The sequence below is a fragment of the Rattus norvegicus genome, chromosome 6, assembly GCF_036323735.1.
Source record: "Rattus norvegicus strain BN/NHsdMcwi chromosome 6, GRCr8, whole genome shotgun sequence".
Classification (NCBI taxonomy): domain Eukaryota; kingdom Metazoa; phylum Chordata; class Mammalia; order Rodentia; family Muridae; genus Rattus; species Rattus norvegicus.
The window spans coordinates 53526200-53550265 of NC_086024.1; the positions used below are offsets into that span (position 1 = coordinate 53526200).

Consider the following 24066-nt stretch of genomic DNA (forward strand, 5'->3'; position numbering starts at 1 on the left):
GTTTCTGAAGTTTAGAAAGGAAGAAAGGTAGCCACTGGGTTAGAGAGTGGGTTGTGACCAGGAGGCATGTTAGATTCAGCCAAGTCTACACTTCTACTTTGCAAATGGCTGTCTGTCTCATGCTCCATTCAGCTGGCATGGGCTGCCCATGGTTATTTTGAGCTCCCACATCGAAGTATCTGGTGAGTGTTGAGGTGTTCTGAAAATGGTCTGTAAAACTTGGAATGCTTGTGATTTTAACCTCTGACTGGGGCCCCTGAGCTGCTGGAATGTCAACAGGGATAAAGAACCCTGAACAAACACACCACCCTCACCCTACCCCCCACCCTCCATCCCCCCACCCCCCACCCCGGTCCTCGCCTCAGTGAGGCCTCTCCACCCTCCCACCCCAACTCCAATATTACCTAGAGAGTGCTGCATGCCTAGGAAAAGTCAGAGTGCAGAAACTGACTTTTATGTGCAAAGTGTCCTGTATCTGGTGAAATCTATACATCCTGGATATATATGTGTGCCGCTAATGGCGTTTACATAGAAATCCTATTTCTCAAAACGAACACTCCAGCACTTTGCTTTGCTTGAGAGGAATTTAAATTGACCATAAATAATTCAGTAAAGGCTATGGTTGGGTCCCTGGAATCCTCGAGGTGAAGTAAATGAAGGATGGCACATTTATCTAATCTGGTATGTTAATATCTCACCTTAGGAAAGCAGCTGATGGTCTGCAGAGACTTGAGGAAATGCTGTTGCAGCAAACCCTAATCTCCGAAGGCTGGCCAACTCGCCTATCACACAGCTGACTGCTGAGATAACAAACATAAAGAAGAATGTCCAGCAGGCATCTTCTCCAACCTAACCCGACCGAGCGCGGATTCCGAACCAGGAAGCACCATTGTCTTTGCCTAAGAGAATAGCACTCTTGCCCCGCCCGCCTGATGGAATTGTAACGAGGAAACCTTGATATTTTGGTGCGATTGTACGCTTACTTACTGTTCTACATTAATGTTGATGATGTTGTTACTGGTGGAATTATGCATCGGATTATTGAACCGCAGAGCCCTTCTAAGCGGAACCGGAGACAGGGCCAGGATTATTGAACCGCAGAGCCCTTCTAAGCGGAACCGGAGACAGGGCCAGGGGACGCATGTAGCTGGTGCTACCGTCAGCTTAGGAAAATGAAAACTCAGAGAAGTTATGTGACTCTCAGGTCACACAGCTACTGAGCAGTAGACTTGTGGACAGGGCTTGTGAGTTCTGATTGAGAGTAAGCCTGAAAAATCACAATCATATTACCAAACAGGGCTCCTGGCTACAAGGTTGCTGTGTCTTATCCTGAGGAAAGCTAAAAGGGTATCTCTCATAGAAGCAAGCCCCGTTTCAACCATGGGATGACGCAGGACGAGGAAGGCTTAACCCCATGGTGTAATGGGTCCTCCACCTTCTGTCCTATGTCCCTCCTTACAGAGGTCAGAGTTGCTGGGTCCCTATGTCTCAGTTGTATTTATAGATCCAGCATCCTGAGAAGAAAAGCAGGAGAGAAGAGAGCTGGAGGCAGCAGACCGTGAATGAAGATGGTCATGTAGGAAGAAGCTGCAGAAAAGGGAGGCCCAGCTTTCCTTTACCAGATGCACACTCTAGAACAGAAGTCAGAAACACAGCCAGGGCCGTGCTGCCTGTGGCTGCATTGTACTGCAATGCCCCAGAGTCAGAGAGTAGCCACAGGGGCTCCCGACCACAAAGTACAAAACATTTGCCACCTCCCCTTTTATAGCACTCAATCTTTGCCTGTAGAAGAATTCCCACATACACCTAAGGGTGTAGGTTTTCACATCAGAAGATGGTAGACCGGAAGGAATGTTCCTAGCAGAAAAGAACTAAAAAGGTTGCATGGGATGTAGTTAGTAAGAGAGGACAGAATGACAGACAAACATAAATCCAGAGAGCTAAGAGAGCACTCACCTGACCAGAGTAGAAGGCACCTGACAAACTCAATCTCTCTCTTCCCCCCTTTCTCTCTAGCCAATAAACTTGCCTCTGGCTAGGGCTGAAATCACTCTCCTATAAGAATTGTTATCCACAGTTGGCTCTTATGCTAGCTAGGTTTTAATGTTATCTTGAGAGGAGGGAACCCCGATTGAGAAAATGCCTCCCTAAGATCCAGCTATAGGCCAGCCTATAGGGCATTTTCTTAATTAACAGTTGATGAGGGAGGGCCTGGCCCATTGTGAGTAGTGTCATGCCACTGTTAGGGTAGTGGTCCTGGGTGCTGTAAGAAAGCAGGCTGAGCAAGCCATGAAGAGCAAGCCAGTGAGAGGCACTCCTCCATGGTCTCTGTATCAGCTCCTACCTCCAGGTTCCCGCCCGGTTTGAGTTCCTGCCTTGGTTTCCCTCAATGTACTATGACTCAGGATATGTAAGTTAAATACAGTCTTTCCATCCCAAGTCGCTTTTGGTCATGGTGTCTCATCAGAGCAGTAGAAAAATAACTAAGACAGCTCTCATATCACCATACCAAAGTAGTCCCCAAACCTAAAGTAAAAATGTCACAGAAATGGTCTTGATTGGTTAGTGTCCTCAGGTGCCTGACAGTGGCAAGCAGAAATGTCCTCTGAAGGGCCTTGAACCAAGCCACTAAGAATCAAAGAAGATAGAGAGTATGACCACTCAACAGAACACAGGATTTCCAAAGCAATTAAACAAGAGCTGCAGATATAGTCAGTGTGTGTGTGTGTGTGTGTGTGTGTGTGTGTGTGTGTGGAGGGGGTGGAGGGGTGAGGGGAGTCAAACATAAAATATTCATTAATGTTGTATAGGAAAATGTGGATGCTGCCTGGACCGGATGTAATCTTTATTCAAACAATATATATATTAAAATGGTAAAAATGAATAAATTAGAAATATATTCATTCATCTATATAAACACATAAAAATATAAATATATATTTTTAAATATTATATATATATTCACTTTTATCCACTATATGAGTGTGTGTTCATTGTGTGGTCACATGCAATTGTGCATGTGGGTGTACATGCACATGCGTGCACATACATGTGGAAGCCAGACATTGACATCAGCTATCTTCCTCAATCACTTTCCCTTTGACCTCTCTCACTAGAACTCATGGATTCTGCTATGGTGGCTAACCTGTATGGATTCTAGTGCTCTTCCTATCTCTACCTCCCCAGCACTGAGATGATAACCACACAGAGCTTTAAATGTAGGCAAAAATGTAAAAATCCCAACTCAGGCCCTCAAGCGTCTGCTACAAGCACGGTACTGACTAAACCCCCAACCCAACCCATCCAACCTACCACCCGGGCATAGTTGTGAATTAGAATGTTACACAAGGTGTGCAACATTATGTTTTGCATAGGATTAAAACGTCTGGCCTGGCACTGGAAAAAATTTCCTGAACAAAACACCAATGGCTTACGCTCTAAGATCAAGAATTGACAAATGGGATCTCATAAAACTACAAAGCTTCTGTAAGGCAAAGGACACTGTGGTTAGGACAAAACGGCAACCAACAGATTGGGAAAAGATCTTTACCAATCCTACAACAGATAGAGGCCTTATATCCAAAATATACAAAGAACTCAAGAAGTTAGACCACAGGGAAACAAATAACCCTATTAAAAAATGGGGCTCAGAGCTAAACAAAGAATTCACAGCTGAGGAATGCCGAATGGCGGAGAAACACCTAAAGAAATGTTCAACATCTTTAGTCATAAGGGAAATGCAAATCAAAACAACCCTGAGATTTCACCTCACACCAGTGAGAATGGCTAAGATCAAAAACTCAGGGGACAACAGATGCTGGCGAGGATGTGGAGAAAGAGGAACACTCCTCCATTGTTGGTGGGATTGCAGACTGGTAAAACCATTCTGGAAATCAGTCTGGAGGATCCTCAGAAAATTGGACATTGAACTGCCTGAGGATCCAGCTATACCTCTCTTGGGCATATACCCAAAAGATGCCCCAACATATAAAAAAGACACGTGCTCCACTATGTTCATTGCAGCCTTATTTATAATAGCCAGAAGCTGGAAAGAACCCAGATGCCCTTCAACAGAGGAATGGATACAGAAAATGTGGTACATCTACACAATGGAATATTACTCAGCTATCAAAAACAACGACTTTATGAAATTCGTAGGCAAATGGCTGGAACTGGAAAATATCATCCTGAGTGAGCTAACCCAAACACATGTCTGTCTATACATGGTATGCACTCACTGATAAGTGGCTATTAGCCCAAATGCTTGAATTACCCTAAATGCCTAGAACAAATGAAACTCAAGACAGATGATCAAAATGTGAATGGTTCACTCCTTCTTTAAAAGGGGAACAAGAATACCCTTGGCAGGGAAGAGAGAGGCAAAGATTAAAACAGAGACTGAAGGAACACCCATTCAGAGCCTGCCCCACATGTGGCCCATACATATACAGCCACCCAATTAGACAAGATGGATGAAGCAAAGAAGTGCAGACCGACAGGAGCCGGATGTAGATCGCTCCTGAGAGACACAGCCAGAATACAGCAAATACAGAGCCGAATGCCAGCAGCAAACCACTGAACTGAGAATAGGACCCCCGTTGAAGGAATCAGAGAAAGAACTGAAAGAGCTTGAAGGGGCTCGAGACCCCATATGTACAACAATGCCAAGCAACCAGAGCTTCCAGGGACTAAGCCACTACCTAAAGACTATACATGGACTGACCCTGGACTCTGACCTCATAGGTAGCAATGAATATCCTAGTAAGAGCACCAGTGGAAGGGGAAGCCCTGGGTCCTGCTAAGACTGAACCCCCAGTGAACTAGACTGTTGGGGGGAGGGCGACAATGGGGGGAGGGTGGGGAGGGGAACACCGATAAGAAAGGGGAGGGGGGAGGGGGATGTTTGCCCGGAAACCGGGAAAGGGAATAACACTCGAAATGTATATAAGAAATACTCAAGTTAATAATAATAATAAAAAAAAGAAAATATCATCCATCAGTGGTTATGTAACTCAATTATAAAATAGGACAAGTATTTTTTGTCTTATTTAATCTATTAACAGCTTCTTATTTTCATCAAACTGGATACTTTGTATTGGGAATTTAAAATATGCTTTTTTCCCCAAAGGGTCACAACATGATTTACTGTTTATGTTGCTTTGTTGTAGAGAATTTGTTAGAAATGTTAAGCCTTATACCTCACTGACTAAACTCTGATACTTAATTCATATTTAATTTGACAATATGAGTTATAAAGCGTTGTGGATTTTGAAAATTAAAAAAAAAAAAAAAAAAGTCTGGCCTGCTGTGGTGGTACACACCTTCAATCAGGAGGCAGAGGAATGTGGATCTCTGGTCTACAGAGCAAGTTCCAGGACAGCCAGAGCTATAAAATGCAGCCATATCTAGAAAACAAAACAAAGAGAAAGAAAAAGAATACTTCTAAATACAAAATATGGTAAGGAAAATGGCCCAGGATGCAGTATAAAGCCTGCAGGGGTGTGGAAGAATGACAAGAATGTAATTCAGCATAGGGGCTGGTTGCCTTAGGTCGGGAAGCAGATAAAGTGGGAGCAGATCTCTAAGAGTTCGTCTCTCTGTCAGTGCTATATCCCTAAACTGGCTGCTGGTGGGGACAGATATTTGTTCTGTTTTTGTTTTTCGTTGTTTTGTTTTGTTTTAATGCTTTTGTATAAAATGGTTTCGTTTGGGTGCTTTGGTTCATAAAGAGATATAAATTTCTTTCTGGTCTTTAACCCAACAACAGGTTAAAACTGAAGGCAGGAAAATGAAGATTCAGCTGGACTTAGTAAAGTCCAAAAATCAACCAACCAACCAAACAAACAAACAAACAAACCACCACCACTGCCACCAGCAACAACAACAAAATAAGCAGAGAGCTGAAGAACTGAGTCTCCCTGGGGTGGACCACGTGGTACAGGAAGCAGGAGCAAGCCAGCAGGGTGAAGGTTCAGGCTGAATCTGTTTGTCAGCTGCAGGCACTAAAGGGTTCATTTTCTTACCAGTTTCACCAGTACCTGCACCGCCTCTTTGAAGTCTAATCCTTGGGCCATTACCCTACATTTCCTTTATTGCCAATGCACAGTGAATGTGCTCACGGGTGCCTAGTATAGGGAAGGTCTTGTGTACTGGAAGACGACCGCCTCTGATCAAATCCTGTTGGGAGGTTTTCTTCCCACCCTCCTGTCCTAGTATGCTTAATGGTGCTCTAGTCACATAGTCCATCTGTCGCAGTTTTCCTGAATGTGCAAACCTTAGTATTGTGTGTTATTAATCTACACTGTGTGCATCTTCCCTTTGACTCAATCCCACAGCATAGAATAAGACAGTAAAGGAAAGCCACCTCCCCCACACCAAGAGTAGATCCAGTTACAGGCACTAGAGAGAGTTAATTAGCTGCCTGTGGAAAGTGTCCACTCATTTAGGTTGCCGAAAGGACCTGTCAACTCACCTTCCTAGTAGGAAATCTTCGGTTGGCTGTGTGAATACGGTAGCCTACACAGGAGGAAAATGTTGGGGGTTTTACAGCTGGTCTGTTCGGTTGCTTAGAATGCCTAACACGCAGGATAAACTTTCCATTGCTGGAGGGGCTGGGAGCGTTTGCTACAGAACAGACATTGAGAGAGGGGCTTTCAGCTCTCCTGCTTTCCCAGTTCCATCCTCCGCCCCCGACTCGGCCTCCGTTCACCCTCCTGCCTCTGGGTTATCAACCATACAGGCTATGTCAAAGATGTCCGCTTGGATTGCAACAGAGCTTCATGCCGCCCACTCCCTGCTTTCCTTCCTGTCTCCTACCCTCCCACAGTTCTCCTTTACCATTTGCCAACCAAATAATAGATACACTGCTGCTTCTATAAATTTATTTTTTTAAGATTTTATTTTATTGTATGAGTACACTGTAGCTGCCTTCAGACACACCAGAAGAGGGCATCGGATCCCATTACAGACGGTTGTGAGCCACCATGTGGTTGCTGGGAATTGAACTCAGGACCTCAGGAAGAGCAGTCGGTTCTCGTAACCACTGAGTCATCTCTCCAGCCCCTACACTGCTGCTTCTAAACCTTCATTGTTCCCTCCTTCAGCCTGGACGTGCAACTGTTTACAGAACTGAACCAGACACTGGTCAAGCACAGATTAGGTCCCTCCATGTTCTGTGACTCCCACTATAAAATACCGAAGGACACAAACAAGCAACTGGTGCCCCATTGATAGCGCTTCAGTATGCAATAAGAATTAATATCTTATAACTAAAACATTTACTTTAATTAAAGCTGGATTTTTTTTTCCAAACTGTTTTTTAAAAAGCATACACGTAAAACATTCTTAGAAAACACAAGGGGGCTGGAGAGATGGCTCAGCCATTGAGAACATTGACTGCTTTTCCAGAGGTCCTGAGTTCAAACCCCAGCAACCACACGGTGGCTCACAACCATCTGTAATAAGATCCGATGCCCTCTTCTGGTGTGTCTGAAGACAGCTACAGTGTACTTATATATAATAAATAAATCTTAAAAAAGAAAAAAAGGAAAAGGAAAACATTAGTGTTCTGGACTAGTGTTTCCTGTGTTTTTTCTAGAGGTAATAGGAGACTCTTCATGCACAGGGCACGCTTTATGAGCACTTCCTGATGACCGGGTATGGCTCTGTTACAGGAGTTTGCTGAGCTGAAAAATCAGTATGTTCTTTTGCAACGTAAGACAAGATCTGTGAGGCAGACAAAGGAAATCTTATGAAGAATGAGATGGCTTAAAGAAGCTTCAGAGAAGATGGCCGGAGATACAGAAGACAAGAGAAGGAGGGTAACAGGTACCTAGCCTTTCACCCACACTCCAATCTGATGGTAAGTAATCTCTCTGCTAGAACTTACACTCATTTTACATTTATCATTAACATGACTTAGCCTCACATTAGTCCACCGAGGAGTAAAGTGTGCATTCGTCTTGTGTTTGAAAGGCTGTAAAGTAATGAGCCTCCTGTATGGGTTTATGTAGGCTTGAATGAGAAACTGACTTGATTGGTCAGAACTGCAATCCACCTGGGTCTCCTTGAAATGTCCTTTCTTCAGTTTAGTATTCCCAGCTAGAGTTGAGACATCTCAAGATATGTTTGCTTGTGACGTCAGAGACATTGCTAAGGCCGTTACAAAGTGCAGGACAGGACGAGGACTGGAAATGCAATTCAGTTGGTAGACTGCTAGCTAAGCACGCAAGAAACCCCAGTCCAATGTCCAGCACTGCATGAAATGGCTGTATCGTGTAGGGTAGAAGCAGGAGGATCAGAAGTGCAAGGTCATCCTTGGCTTCATGGCAAATGTGAGGCCAGGATGTCATTCAAACAAACGAAACACAAGGAAACTCCTCAAAACAGACACTGATGCTGACTGCATCCAGAGCGGCTGAGACACCCGTGGGCTCACCTGTTATGATTATTTTCCTTCTTATGGAAAAAAAGGTGGGGGGGGGTCTCTTTTGCCTTTCGAATTATCTAGATTCTTAAGCATGAATCACCGAACGTAGGACTATGGTAGATATCCAGAAGGAATTATACTTTTCTGGAAAAAGGTTTTGATCGAAGTGAAAGCCTTGATGTATGAAGATGATCAGAAGAGAGCTTGGCCGTGGGGATGGTTCAGGCAAATGTTTCCTACCCTATCTAAGCATGAGGATGTGAGTTCAGATCCCAAACATCCACATAAGAACCAGGCACTGACAGCTGTCTGCAACCTTAAGAAGGGGGGTAGGCAGCCTAGGCAGTCTCAAACTCCAGGTTCAGTAGGTGAACTTGTTGAAAAAAAAAACCAATGTTGTAAGCAACAGAAGAAGAGACCTGACAGGACATCGTCAATCCTTCACACTTAGGTGTACCCCAACACATACACACACACACACACACACACACACACACACACACACACACCTGTGAAAGGAAGGAGATATAGTCTTCTTTTCCACAACGATAGTTGTGATTTTTCCGGATAGTCCTAAAATACTTGAACTAAAAAATATATCAAAGGAGTACAGTGTACTATTTGTATCCCTGGTCATATTTATGGTCTCCCCAAACTTTAAAACTAACGATAGTTTTGCAGGATGAGCAACTCTCAAAATGTTGAATTAGATAGGACTCCTTTACTATAAATGCATGTTTATTACAGAATGAGGATTATAGCCACTTATATCTTGCTACATATGACACGGATAACATTAAAATGCAACATAACTGTGGGGGGAAAACTAAGAAATACTAAGCTACCACAATTAATTAATTTAGGTGAAGTGGAAACTGAAGTTTACTGAAATGCAGTGTTTCTGGGGTTTGTTTGTTTGTTTTTTGTTGTTGTTGTTGTTTGTTTTGTTTTGTGGTTTTTTTTTTTAACCATTTTCAGCAGTTTCCTAAAATGTTTTCAAAGCAAACATTAGGAAAGGCTCAAGAAGGCAGGTGGGCAGGAGACATTGTACCTTACATTGTGTAGCCAATACCATGAAAGTCAATTCAGACGTCCTCAGACCTTAGCTCTTACTACTGAGGCAAAAACATGGGAAGCATACTTCTGTCTGTTTTGTGTCCAATTGCTTTCTCTCACCTATACTGATGGGCACTCACAGTTAAGGAAATTAGGCTGGAAGAGAAACTTGAACGAGTGCCCTCCCTGAGCATCTAAGGGTCTCAGACTTCTCAGGGACCTGAGATAACACATCCTATTTCCTTTTCATTTTTTCTTTAAGGCTTATACAGCTCAACAAATAGGAAAACAAAATAGGGATTTGCCTGTCTTTCCCATCCTGGGACTAAAGAAGGGTCTATGAGTCCATTAGAAGCAGATGCCCACAGGACTGTAGCCAGTGTCCCAGCCAGAGACAGAAAGCACCCCCCCCCGGCCATTATCCCAGGTGACATACTTAAAACCGACTCACCCTGTCAGCTACTCACTGCATTGCCACAGCCCGCTTAAACCGGCAAGCGGCAAGCGGTGTCTCTCTTGCTAGTGGGTTGCCTGGGTTGTTCTGGAGGAGTCATCCGGAATACAGGAATAGATCAGCCGGTGGATCAGAGGGCCAGTTACACCAGGGGCTGACCCAAGATCCAAGCATGACTGGTTCATGATCCCCTGAGGGTGAGCACAGAAGATGCAAAGCTGCACACCCACCACCCGCAGGCCCAGCAACACCGTTATCCCAGCTCCCACTGCTCATGACAACTCCCGAAGTCAACCCAGACTTCAAGAGTGTAAGAGTGGGAAAGAAAAATAGATCCTGCATCTTTTAAAAAAGTCTACATTTTTGTTGCGTGTATTTATGTAGTCACGCATGCGTGTGGAGGCAGGAGAGGTAGTGTCACAGGATGCATGTGGAGGTCAGAGAACAACTTTCGGGAACCAGTCCTCTCCTACCATGTGCAGGCAAGTGCCCCTGTGGGCTGAGTCATCTTGCTGGTTGTAGGTTGGAACTACAAAGGTTATGAAAGAACCCGGGGGAGCCCTATGAACCCTGGCATTTCAGGACGAGCTGGAGCTGAGAGAGAAAGGAGCTGCCGGGTGCTGAATGGGGGTGGCGGCCGACTGCTGGTCTCTGTATGACCCCTCGTCAGCACATTCCTCCAGCTGGATGAGCTGTAAGCAGGGGTAGAGGAAGCCCGATGGGTCATCATGGAGGCTGGCTTTCCCAGACACTGAACAAGATGGAGACCGGATCTGTTAGGGGAATGAAAGGTAGGCTGCTCAATCATGTGGATGTAGAAACCCAGGGATGTCTTTTCAAACACAGTGTGAAAGGGACATGTCCCCCTTTTAACTAGATAGTGACAGAGCACTCACCACTTGCACACCAGCTCTTTAGTTTTGAGTAGCAGTGGCCGCTACATACATACATACATACATACATACATACATATATATATATATATATATATATATATATATATATATATTCAGACAAGATCTTCCTTCATCAAACGTCCGCCTGCTGCCCTTCAGTTTTTTCTTCAGGATGACAGAGATCATATTCTCTCTGGTTTCTAAGCTGCTTTCTCAAGTACTGGCGAAAGAGTTACATCACATGCTAGGGATCTTTTTTTTTTTCTCTCTCTCTCCACATAAAACATCATGGCAGCATTTGTGCAGAGAACAGTTTCTGATACTTCCGTAGCTGGTCCCACACGCTAGTCTGACTAGCATCCCTCCAAACTAGCCTAGTCTCAGGTGTTCTCTGAACAATGGAGTGAGGCACATTGACTGCCTTGCTTTTGGAAGCTCTGCTGCTACCCAAGGTTGTCAGCCATTGCGTTCTATCTCCCTGTATCCCTTATGCTGTAGGCTCTTCATTACGTTTTATTAGAATTCCCAAGTAATTCCTCATTGAATGGAGGATAAGTGAATTCATAGATAGGAAGACGGATGGATCGATTGATATGAATTGATCAATGAGTATGGCTACAGTCAAAAACAAAATCACAGTCCTGGGGACATTTCTGAAAGATTGAAAATCTCTAATGATCTCCTGTTTACTATCAAGTGAAAGTAGTAAAACCAAAATAATTGGGAAAACAGAACAGGTGCACTCTAAGGCCTCTCGTTTCCGATCTGTGGTCCGGGTATTGGGGGCCAGCTGTGCTTCTGAGTACTCTGTCTCCTCCCCCAGGGTGTCCAGGTGACACCGCACACCAGGCTGCAAGGCTGAAGCAGAGGTCAGAACGGGTGGGGTCTGCAGGATCTTGGTCCAGCTGGGAGAGCGCGTGTGCTGGGGGGAGGGGAGCGGGCTTCTCTGAAGAATTGAGAGTAACATCTCTAACTCCTTTAGACAATTCTCAGAGAAACTGCTCTCTTAGTCTTCAGTGAGACAGCTGGTGCACAACACACTTTATTTGGGGTGCTCAAGGGCTGTATGTGAACCTTGGAGGGTGGGAAACAGCAGTTTTTCAGGGTGACTGTAAAACCATTGGCTGGAGTTTAAAGCACGGTGAATGCCTCATTTGCATGGAGAGGCATTCCAGGAACCCCAGACACTTGCTGGCCAATTCTTTTTTTTTTTTTTTAAAGATTTATTTATTTTATGTATGTGAGTACACTGTTGCTCTCTTCAGACATACCAGAAGAGGGCATCAGATCCCATTACAGATGGTTGTGAGCCACCATGTGGTTGCTGGGATTTGCACTCAGGACCTCTGGAAGAGAGTCAGTGCTCTTAACCACTGAGCCATCTCTCCAGCCCCGCTGGGCCAATACTTATGCGGGTGTGTGTGTGTGTGTGTGTGTGTGTGTGTGTGTGTGTGTAGTTGAACCTCTTGGTTTGCCAAGGACTATATGACATTCCTCAGGTAGAAGACTGGGGTATCCAGCTCCCCAGATCAGGTGGAGAAGAGGAATACCCTCTTAGAAAAGGGAGTCTTCCATTTTGTGCTAAGCTCTGAGGAGCTGTCAGGATATGATAGACCAAGACCTTAAGTATCGAGGTGCAACACTAATCAACTCAGACTAACGATAAATGTCATCTTTAAATGCCTTTTGATGCAAAAAAATTGGACAAAAGTGTCAGTTTTCTCTGATTTATATGGAAATTCTGAGAAGTCTGCTGAAAAAAAGATTTTATTATACCCACTGAATCAAAACACATCATGAAGAGACACACAAATCTGTCTTTATAATGATAAAGCCCAGGAAGGACCTATGAAGCACATGTATATCATTTTTTTTTTCACCTTTCAGAGTTAGAAAAGAAGATAGAAATGTGGGGTCTGAGCAGACAAAAGGCTGACCTACCGAGACAACTGGAAGTCTAGTTGTCACCATGAGAAATGACGAGAAAGGAAACATGCCACCTGCTATAATTGGGCGGAGTCCAGGGGCAAGAGCTTTGTGACTGTGTTTCTGGCTTCCTAAGGGCAAACCCAAGAGCTGTGGTGAACTGGTGGAGCACCAAGGTCAGCCTCCTCGCTGTCCCCACCAGGACTGCTCAGTGCGACTGGAGGAAAAGACTGTCAGAGCAAAGCCAGATCAAGGTCATTTCATGACAGAGAGAGACAAAAAGTGAGGCTGTCTCTGGCTTCCAGAACCGTCCCTCTTTGCCTTCTCCTCTTTTCCATAACGTAAAACAATTGGTTTGTCTGCCAAGTAAAAATCCAAGTAAATTCTCTACTTACCAATAATCATTGCCATTGAGCAAGAAAGACATTAAGTAACGATGTCTAATGCTAGGATGAAACCCATGCAATATGTGGCTTATCTAGTTTTCTGTTTATTCGGACTTGCTTTTTACTGCTAAAACTGTAATCTAAATAAAATGCATGAAATTCAAAATGTGCCTTGATCACACTTCCCTAGTCACTAATCCTCTCAATAAGAGAATTCTATTTTCTCCAAAAAGCCACTGGAGCTATATTTTAAGAACGTAAATACTGAACTACTTTTCATAATTTTCATGTAGCTATAAAAGTCTGCTACTTTAAAATGAAGGGTAGCAATCATGTTCTTATTGTTTAGTATAATAGATTGGACTGGAGGAGGTGAGCCGGTGGCGGCCCATCCTTACGCTGATGCAATGCGGGAGGCACATGGCGGGCATGGAGCTGGCGCGAGCTTGGAAGCAGATGTCCTGGTTCCACTACCAGTACCTGCTGGTTACTGAGCTCTACAGGCTGGGAGCCAACTGGGTTCAGTTTGATGCTGGTTTCTGTTGTGGGGATGGCACTGTGCACTGGCTACATCTTCATGCCCGAGTATGTCATGGCAGTATTGCATTACTTTGAAATTGAACAGTGACGAAGACTTGGCCAGGATCCAGAGGTTCCTTGTGAAGTTGGAATGAGACCTCATCAGATGTTAAGATGCTCTGTGGAGGCTAACAGAACCAACCTTACAAATACAGAGACTAAACCTCGTGAGTAGAACAGGAAAAATCACTCTGATTCATGTCTTGTGTTCCTTCTTTTTGATTTTAGAAGAGGCTCTTACTGGCAGCTTTTGTTAGTATTCTAAGTTCCGCCCCACAGTTACCTGGCAACAGCCAAGCTTGCCTGATAAAAGGGGCTGCTAGCTTCCTCAGTTCTCTCTTGCTCTCTTGTCTTTTGGCTCCCTTTGTGTCCTCTTCTCTCCTCTCCTCCTCTCTTCTCTCCTCCCCCCCTCCCCTCCCCTCCCCTCCCCTCCTACCCCTACCCCTCTCCTTCCTCTCTCCCTTTCTCTGTCTCTACTACCCTCTCAACTCCCCTCCATGCCCTGAATAAACTCTATTTTATACTATACCTTCGTGTGGCTGGTCCCTCAGGGGGAAGGGATGCCTCAGCATGGGCCCCCGGAGGCACCCCTTCCCCCATACCTGACTACATATCCACCAATCATAATCTTTTTATAAACACGACAGCTTTTTATCTATTTTAACATTGTAGTCACGTGTACTTTGATATCAGTACTTCCTTAACCTTTGTGACTGTTTCAATATTATCCAGTGAAAGCTTTTCTTAATGTAACTTTGACTACATCTTAATTGCCTTCTATTTTTAAAACCTGAGGTCATCAGTTGGGCTTTACTGTTCTTGCTATCATATGCCATATACATCTGCCTGGATATATTTCTACTCTTGACCAAAGTTTTGTAAGAAACAATACAGAACTTGGGGATGGGAGGGAGGATCCTTCGAGAACTACTTACAACAGATTCATCTGCAAGCTTGGCCTCAGGAGTATGGCTTTAGCTCCCTAGACCCTGAACAGCTTTTGCTCTAAACCTGTCAAAATGTTTCTTAGTGACGAGAAAATAAAGATCTCACTAACATTAATACAAGGAGCACTTCACCTTTTAGATATTAACTTCTTATGTGGACATATTTCCAACCAACTTTTTCGATTCCTGTGAGGATGGGTGACTGGTGGCCTTGAGTGATGCTGAGGTGTACTGTGGAGCTTTTCTTTCTTTCTTTTTTTTTTTTTTTTTTTCCGGAGCTGGGGACCGAACCCAGGGCCTTGCGCTTCCTAGGCAAGCGCTCTACCACTGAGCTAAATCCCCAACCGCTGTGGAGCTTTTCATAGAAGGCAGATGGTTTCCTCTGAGGAGATACTGACAGAGGATACGCTTAAGAGTTAACTTGATGATTGTCGCAGGAGCTGTGAAATGCATTTGCACATTGTGATAAGATACAATGAAATGAACTGTTCAGAGCCACAGCCAAAAGAAATGTAAACTTGTTTAAAAATCCTTTCCTTCTTTGTAGTTTTTAAAAGAATTTTTATTCCTTAGAGGTAAAATGACTACTTAATATTTTTTATGTAAATTCAAAGATGTAAAAAAAAAAAAAGGACTGTCAAAATGCCCAGAGAGTCAAAAAATATAACTGCCATGAAGTCTGATTTTTATCCTCTCCTCCCCTGCCCCCTCCCTTTCTCTTGCTCTCCTCTCCTCCCCCGCCCCCTCTTTTTCCTCTGTCTTAGTTAGGGTTTCTATTGCTGTGACGTAGCAATCAAAGCATCTTAGAGAAGAAAGGGTTTGTTTGACTTATGCTTCCACATCACTGTTCATCATCAAAGAAGTCAGGATAGGAACTCCAACCAGGCAGGAACCTGGAGGCAGGAGATGATGCAGAGGCCATGGAGGGATCCTGCTTACTGGCTTGCTCCCCATGGCTTGTTCAGCCTGACTTTTATAGAACCCAACACCACCAACCCAGGGTGACACAACCCACAATGGGCTGGGCCCTCCCCCATCAATAACTAATTAAGAAAAATGTCCCCTCCCCCTAAAAAGAAAGAAAATGTCCTGTAGTCACATTTATTTTTCTTTTCTTTCTTTTTTTTTTTTAAATTGGATACTTGCCTTACATTTTTTTTTCTTTTTTCAGAGCTGGGGATCGAACCCAGGGCCTTGCGCTTGCTAGGCAAGCGCTCTACCACTGAGCTAAATCCCCAACCTCCTTACTTACAAATGTTATCCCCTTTCCTGATTTCCCCTCTGAAGTCCCCCTATCCCTCACCCCTCCCCCTGCCTCTGTGAGAGTGTTCCTCCACACACCCACCCACTCCCTCCCATCTCCCCACCCTGGCTTTCCCCTACTCCGGGGCATGGAGCCTTCACAGGGCCAAGGGCCTCTCCTCTCATTGATGCCCGATAAGGCCATCTTCTGCTACACATGTGGCTGGAGCCATGGGTCCCTCCATGTGTATTCTTTGGTTGGTGGTTTAGTCTCTGGGAGCTCTGGGGGTGTCTGGTTGGTGGATATTGTTGTTCTTCCTATGGGGTTGAAAACCCCTTCAGCTACTTCAGTCCTTTCTCTAAAGTCTCCATTAGGGACCCTGTTCTCAGTCCAATGGTTGGCTACAAGCACCTGCCTCTGTATTTGTCAGGCTCTGGCAAAGCCTCTCAGGAGACAGTTATATCAGGTTCCTGTCGGCATGTACTTCTGGGTTTGGTGACTGTATATGGGATGGATCCCCTGGGCGGGGCCGTCTCTGGATGACCTTTCCTTCAATCTCTGCTCCACTCTTTGTCCCTGTATTTCCTCCTGTGAATATTTTGTTCTCCCTTCTAAGAAGGACTGAAGCATCCACTCTTTGGTCTTCCAACTTCTTGAGCTTCATGTGGTCTGTGGATTGTATCTTGGGTATTCTGAGGTTTTGGGCTAATATCCACTTATTAGTGAGTGCATACCATGTGTATTCTTTTGTGATTGGGTTGCCTCACTCAGGATGATATTTTCTAGTTCCATCCATTTGCCTAAGAATTTCATGAAGTCATTGTTTTTGATAGCTGAATAGTACTCCATTGTGTAAATATACCACATTTTCTGTATCCATTCCTCTGTTGAAGGGCATCTGGGTTCTTTCCAGCTTCTGGCTATTATAAATAAGGCTGCAATGAACATAGTGGAACATGTGTCTTTGTTGTATGCTGGAGCATCTTTTAGGTATATGCCCGGAAGTGGTATAGCTTGGTCCTCAGGTAGTACCATGTTCAATTTTCTGAGAAACATCCAGAGTGATTTCCAGAGTGGTTATAGCAGTCTGCAATCCCACCAACAATGGAGGAATGTTCCTCTTTCTCTACATCCTCACCAGCATCTGTTGTCACCTGAGTTTTTTACCTTAGCCATTCTCACTGGTGTGAGGTGAAATCTCAGGGTTGTTTTGATTTGCATTTCCCTTATGACTAAAGATGTTGAACATTTCTTTAGGTGCTTCTCACCCATTCGATATTCTTTGTTTAGTTCTGTCCCGCTACAGCCACATCTCATGGAGGCATTTTCTCACTCAAGGATCCTTCCTCACTGATGATGCTAGCTTGTTTCACATTGACCCAATCCTAGCCAGCACAGTGTTGACTAGAGTGTGGGATCCTGTGCTACCATGATGCATGCGGAGGTCACAGGCAACCTCAGATGCTGATTCTCACCTCTGCTTTGCTTGAGTCAGAATCTCATCACTACCAAGCTAGCTGGCCTGTGAGCCTCGTGGTTGCTCCTGTCTCTGTCTCCCACCTCAACACAGGAACACTGGGATTGCAGACCCACATACTACTGTACCCGGACTTACGTGGTTCTAAGGGTCCAGACTGGTCTTCGCTCTTCCATGGCAAATGCTTACTGCATTAAGCCATCTCCACAGATCTATGTTGTTTTGAGTTTCGGAGTTTTTGTTTGGTTGAAGATAGGGTCTCTTGCAGTGTAGCTGGCCTTGAGTCTTGCTATGTAGCCAATGACCTTGAACTTGTGATCAGCCTGCTTCCACCTCCAGAGTTCTGGAATGACAAGTCTGTGCCGCTACAGCCAGTCACACATGGCTTGGGGACACAATGCAGAGCCTTGTGCATGCTGGGAAAACACTCTACCCAGTGAGCTAGGTCCTCAGCCCTCAGGAAAAACCTATGTCCTTTACTCCAGTGGTAAGGGTAGAACCCACTGCAGCTTCCTCCTTATGGCACCTGCTTTTACATGGGTATCCCACTGTAGACAATGCGATAAGCATTTTTATTTTAAAAATAGTTTGTTTGCAATGGCACTATTCCATTATCCTTCTTTTACGAGGATCAAAGTCCACATGAGGAATAGGCCACAGAGTATGGGAACAGCTAGAGAGTATCTGTTTGCTAGATGACAAAACTAACTAGCCATGGAGTTCTTCGAAGTGAGCGGCAACCTAATGATTGACACCAGAGGCTGACCTCTGACTTCCCCAACCACTCATGCACTTGTGCATACCTACACATGCATGCACCTGCACATACATGAACACACCCACAGATGGTCTTAAAGAGGAGGGTAAATAAGAACAGAGGACAGTGACACGTGTGTTTGGAAATGCCACAGTGAAACCTGTTGGTTGATAAGCTAACTTGAATAAAAACAATCTTAAGTACAGGGGTGATTGTTTTGTAGGTAATCCACTACAATATTCCTTATATTAAAATGTAAAAATAGCTGATAAATATTAAGATGCTGCCTATTTGGTTCTTGGTTGCAAGGAGGAATCAATTGAAAAGACTTAATAGCACACAAAGCCAAAGGGATGGCTAAAGAAAGTATAGCTAAGGAGAACTGTGCATCTGGGAATATAGCCAAGGTCACACCTGGCCACCATAGATGGCATCCTGGCTACTGTCTTCTCAGTAACTTACAGCTGCTTGGGCCATGCATGTCCCTGTTTTCTGACCACACATTCTTGAGCATCCAGTCGGTTGCATCTCCCTCTGTGCCCTGGTGGCTCTTCTGGCTTTCATGGTAGTAGGGAGTATCGCTTCCACTCGTCTTTGGAATCCTCCAAAGAAAGATTTGATGCATGCCAGACACCAAAAATTTACACGTATCATTGGGGCATGGTGGCATTACCTTTAATCCCAAGTACTAGGAAGGCAGGGAGGCAGAGTAGGCAGGTCTCTGTGAGTTCAAGGCCAGTCTGATGTACAAGACAAGTTCCAGACTAGTCAGGGCTACATAGTGAGATTATAAATCAGGAGAAGAAGAATAAAAATTATATATATATACATATATATATATACATATATATATATACATATATATATATATCCCCCTTAAAGCCAAATAAATTTTTATCCCATTTTCACTTTTAAAATAAGTAAATATGCCATACCAGATGTATCCTTGACCCCCCACCCCTAATCTTCTAGGAAAACCAACCCACAGTCTCACTACTCATGGTTCCTTCCCCAGGTCTGTGCCCCATTCATGATTCTGTAACAGGTATCTGTCTATAGCACACCTTATTATCAACACTGTACAGTTATCCACCAGCAAACAGCAGGACTTACAGAATACTCTGGAAGGAAGGAAAACAAAATGAAATTAAGACAACTTTTACATAAAAAGCAAAAATACAAGTAGCATACTGACGAGGTTGTAGCTGTTTCTGTAACCTTTTGGCTCCTGCTTAATGATCTTTTGTTTATTTAGGCTCCTTCATCTATAGCCAGCATCTCTTCACTGGGTCAGGTGATTCAAACCTTTCCTGAGGATTCCAAGCTTATGCATGTGGAGGCCATAGGTCCACCTCAGGTGTTGTTCCTCACGAGCTGTCCATCTTGGTTTTTTAAACCAACCAGACACCCCCGGAGCTCCCAGAGACTAAACCACCAACCAAAGAATACACATGGAGGGACCCATGGCTCCAGCCACATGTGTAGCAGAAGATGGCCTTATCGGGCATCAATGAGAGGAGAGGCCCTTGGCCCTGTGAAGGCTCCATGCCCCGGAGTAGGGGAAAGCCAGGGTGGGGAGATGGGAGGGAGTGGGTGGGTGTGTGGAGGAACACTCTCACAGAGGCAGGGGGAGGGGAAAGGGATAGGGGGACTTCAGATGGGAAATCAGGAAAGGGGATAACATTTGAAATGTAAGTAAAGCAAGTATCCAATAAAAAAACACACAGGGGTCAGGATGCCCTCTCTTGTTCAGTCTCTTACAGACAAATTCTTCCATGCAAATCAGCCTTCCTAGGCAGAGAGCAGGACTGTGAAGGAAAGAGACCTGGTGACACGTGGGTTAAGTCTCCCTCAGACACTGCAGCCTTGTATGTGAGAGAAAAACATACTTCCCACTCAGGTTGCATGACTTGTTCTCTTTGAAAGCCAGAGCAGCATCTTCATGAGTCTCTTCAGGGTGTTAGGGGCCTCATACACTTCACTCTTCCCTGCTTCTGTCGAGGGAGGGGATGGTGGACCTAGGGCCAGATTATTTGCCCCTGATCTCAGGTGAAGCAGAGGCTCCTGTGTATCTGTGTTTCCTTCAGCTGGAAAACGCTATCTAGTCCCATCCCAGGTGACTGAGCAGCTAATCCATGTGATAGGCTTTGGGGAGAATGAGGATGCCTGAGGTCCTCAGTCATCATGATTGTTACACGGTGTAACTCACACCCAGAGTAGGAATCTGCCTGACGCTATTGTTCTTGTAGTCCCAGTCTCTATCTCTACAGTCTAACAAACCTATCCCCACAGAAAAAGCCCTGGGAAACCCCAGCCACTGCATTCAACTGAGTAACTAACTAAAGCCTCTAACCCTCTCCATTGTCCTGGCTGATGTGTCTGAGCAGATAGTAAGCTCCAAGATAACACAGGACATGTGTTCAGTCACGTTTTTGGTCCCCCATAGAAGTTAGGTCAGCACAGAGCACTAAAAGCGATGGTAATCACTTAGAGAAATTGATCACAAGTTGATGCGAGCCAGGCTGCCCTCAGACTGTCAATGAACAAAATGTTCGACTGTCACACGAACCTGGTCATCACATGTCCCTCTATACACTGAGAACCATTAAAACCTCTCAGCACTCAGAGACAGTGTGTGAAGTGTGAATGAATATATGGGTAAGACAAAAAATGTCCCCCATCTCAATAAGTAAAACCTTTTTGCTTTCCCTTTGTGTCCAAAAAGTTTTCACACAACCCGTGGAATACAGGTCTATAAAACAGTTACAAAAATTTAAACATTTACTGATAATAAATCTTAAAGAAATTAGTATTACAATACTATCAAGATATATTTTATATTTCTTCATAAAGAATTAAGTGTGAGCTCAGGGAATAATGGCTTGGAGATTAAAGCACTTGCCATTCAAGCACGACAGACTGAGTTTGGGTCTTCAGAACCCACAGGGAAATCTAACCATAGTAATGCAGGCATCTGCAGACCCAGCAGATGAGAGACAACGAGGACAGAGTGGCCGGAAGCTCGGTAGTCTGGTGTACACACCACTGAGCAGGAGACACCCTGAATCAAACAAGGTGGAGGATGAGGCTGTCCTCTGCCCATGCAGGGCTGCAAATGCACACTGTCTCACACATGCCACCCGCACTCACGTACACCCACAAGGAAAACGTTGAATGTCAGCTGAACATTTGCTACTGCAGGGCAGAGGGCGTCATCAACTTTTTTTCAGAGATGATCAATATTTTTACCCTTAACCATCACTGCTGAGAATGTCGCTCCTCACAAATCCATGGTATAAAATGGCCAGTGCATGGTTAGACACTTACTTCACTTCTTTTTCAAAATTTCAAAATTTATTGCCAATCCTGTTCCAATTCTCAAGTCAAGATCCATTTAAAGATATCCCGTGACATTCAAGGGTGCAAATCAAACAGCGACTGTTAAACACAAGCATTCTAGCAAAAGCAATCCAAATGGGAACAAATCAATACTGGCATGCTCAAGAACGGAGAAGGAAAATGGCGACGGTCTTTATTTTTATAACTAAACAATTGTTTCTTTAAGGACGGAGACCTAGTACGGGACTGAGGAGGTGGCCCAGCCTAGGAAACTGTCAAGCCTCACTACTTGGGATGGATTCCTGGGTCCCACATGGTAGCAAAAGAGAACCAAATGCCCGGGGGTGGGGGTGGGGGGGCTGCATGCAAACACGTACATACATGTGAATACATTTAAGAAAACCTGCATGTATAATAAAAGCAAACAAACAATTTGAGATGCACATCAATCTCACATCTGGGCCAGGTGTTCCAGGGAGCGTCCTGAACCTTGCAGAGTGCGGCCACGTACAGTGTAAACTGCACATGGTGCGTATTCAGAAGCCCGCAGTGAAGCTGCGTGATGCAACATGGGGAGACACTGCCAGAAGCACCTCGGTTTACCATGAGTTTGACCAGGAATTCAGTTTTCATCATAGTGACATTCAATTTCATGACCCTGTATGGGGTTGGAACCCACAATTTAAAAAGCTGTGCCTTACAGGAGCCATTTAAAAATATTCTCTTCTAGGGTTCAGAATATAGCTTACTGTTAGAACACTTCCCTAGCACCAGTCTTAGGTTCAGCTCTGAACACTGAAAAACTAGATAGCTAGCTAGGGAGGGAGGGAGGGAGGGAGGCAAGTAGGTAGGTAGATTGATGAATAGATAGAGGATAGTAAGATAGATGATAGGTGGGTCGAGAAATAGGTAGATAAATACATAGATAGATGAATAGACAGATACATGACCGATAGATAGATGAATGGATAGATAGCTGAATAGATTGATGGAATTTGAAAATGTCCTTTATCCTGGGGCTGGGGATGTGAATCAGTGTTCTTGACTAGAATGTGCAGGTCCTGATTTCAAGTACTATGCACCTGCAAGATGATGATGATGATGATGATGATGATGATGATGATGATGATGACGACGACGACGACGACGACAACGATGACACAACAATACTGTTTTTCTTGAAATCCCCTCTTCTAGGTCCCGACCAAGCCCACACAGACCAAGCCCACACAAGTCCTCATCTTGCTCCTTTTCCTTTTGCTTCCCAGATCTAGCCTCTTCTCGTGGTGCCAGCTTATCCTCCACTGCTCTGTATGTTAAGTCGAACACGCCGTTGCTGTTTTCCAGTTCACTTGACTGTAAATGAGGGAGAGCTGTTCCCTGGCAAGGTCACGGCCTCAGACAGGCTCCAGCTGTACTTCCTGGGCTGAGTTTATTGAGCCAACAGGATGGATAGCTTTTCCTTTCCATTCCCGCAGCCTCCATCCTGGAAAAGGGTTGCCCTATACAGCAAAGAAAAAGAAAATTAAAGGACATATCTAAAACATTTATAAGTACAAGGGTTTAAATTTGCATATACCTATAAGATTTCATGTAAAGTTTACACATACATAAATATAAGACGCAGGCCTCTCAGTAGACTTTAGCCGTAAAGTTTGACACAGAGTTTGGTCAAGCCTCTCTGTGTGCATCCACCATGGGTACACACTCCTATTCACTCTTGTCCACTCCATCAAAAACCAATAAAATGCTTTTATTTTTGTACTTTCTCACTGGACAGCTAACTAGACTTCTTTGCAGTCCTAATTCTGCTGCTTTGCAGGAGTAAAGAACTTAAGAGCCAGGCTGGAGAGATGGCTCAGTGGTTAAGAGCAATGACTCCTCTTCCAGAAGTCCTGAGAGAGAGAGAAAGAAAGAAAGAGAGAGAGAGAGAGAGAGAGAGAGAGAGAGAGAGAGAGAGAGAGAGAGAACTTAAGAACCCTGGCAACCAAATGCCTCGCAGGAGTCCCTTGACATAGCTTGGAACTGCAGGCTCACACTCCCCAGGAGGCCTTGGCTAAAGAAAGTGATCCTACCCCACAACTTCTGCAACAGAAAGCAACACCCACTGACCCATCAGCACTAAGCATCTCTCTTAGGGAGAAAAACTGTTGGGCTGGAGAGATGGCTCAGCCGTTAAAGGCTAGGCTCACAACCAAAAATATAAGGGAGAAAAACTGAACCTAAAGTCATCTCTTGCTTTACTCACTAAATGGTGAGTGAACCACTCTAGGGGCTCTGCTTCTCTAAGAACCTGTCTGGGATTACCCTGACACCCTCAGCGACACACTTGACTCTACCAAACCTATTGAATTGGAATGCAGAGTTTCTGATCCTTGTGATTGTGTACATTCTACTTTTTTCCCCCCCCGGAGCTGGGGACCGAACCCAGGGCCTTGTGCTTGCTAGGCGAGCACTCTACCACTGAGCTAAATCCCCAACCCAACATTCTAAGATTACTAAGATTACTGCAACAGTCAAGTCTTGAGGTTCTACCTCACAAATGCAAAAGGGTAGTGGACGGAAGGGCTGCACTTTA

General features: G+C 44.5%; 2 pseudogenes; both read left to right on the top strand.

The window, feature by feature from the left end:
- Lamb2-ps1 (laminin subunit beta 2, pseudogene 1) overlaps positions 1–12795 on the top strand; it is a 114113-nt pseudogene extending 101318 nt beyond the window's left edge.
- Positions 12796–13566: 771 nt separating this feature from the next.
- On the top strand, positions 13567–14077 carry LOC103692609 (serine palmitoyltransferase small subunit A pseudogene; annotated as a pseudogene).
- The last annotated feature ends 9989 nt before the right edge of the window (positions 14078–24066 follow it).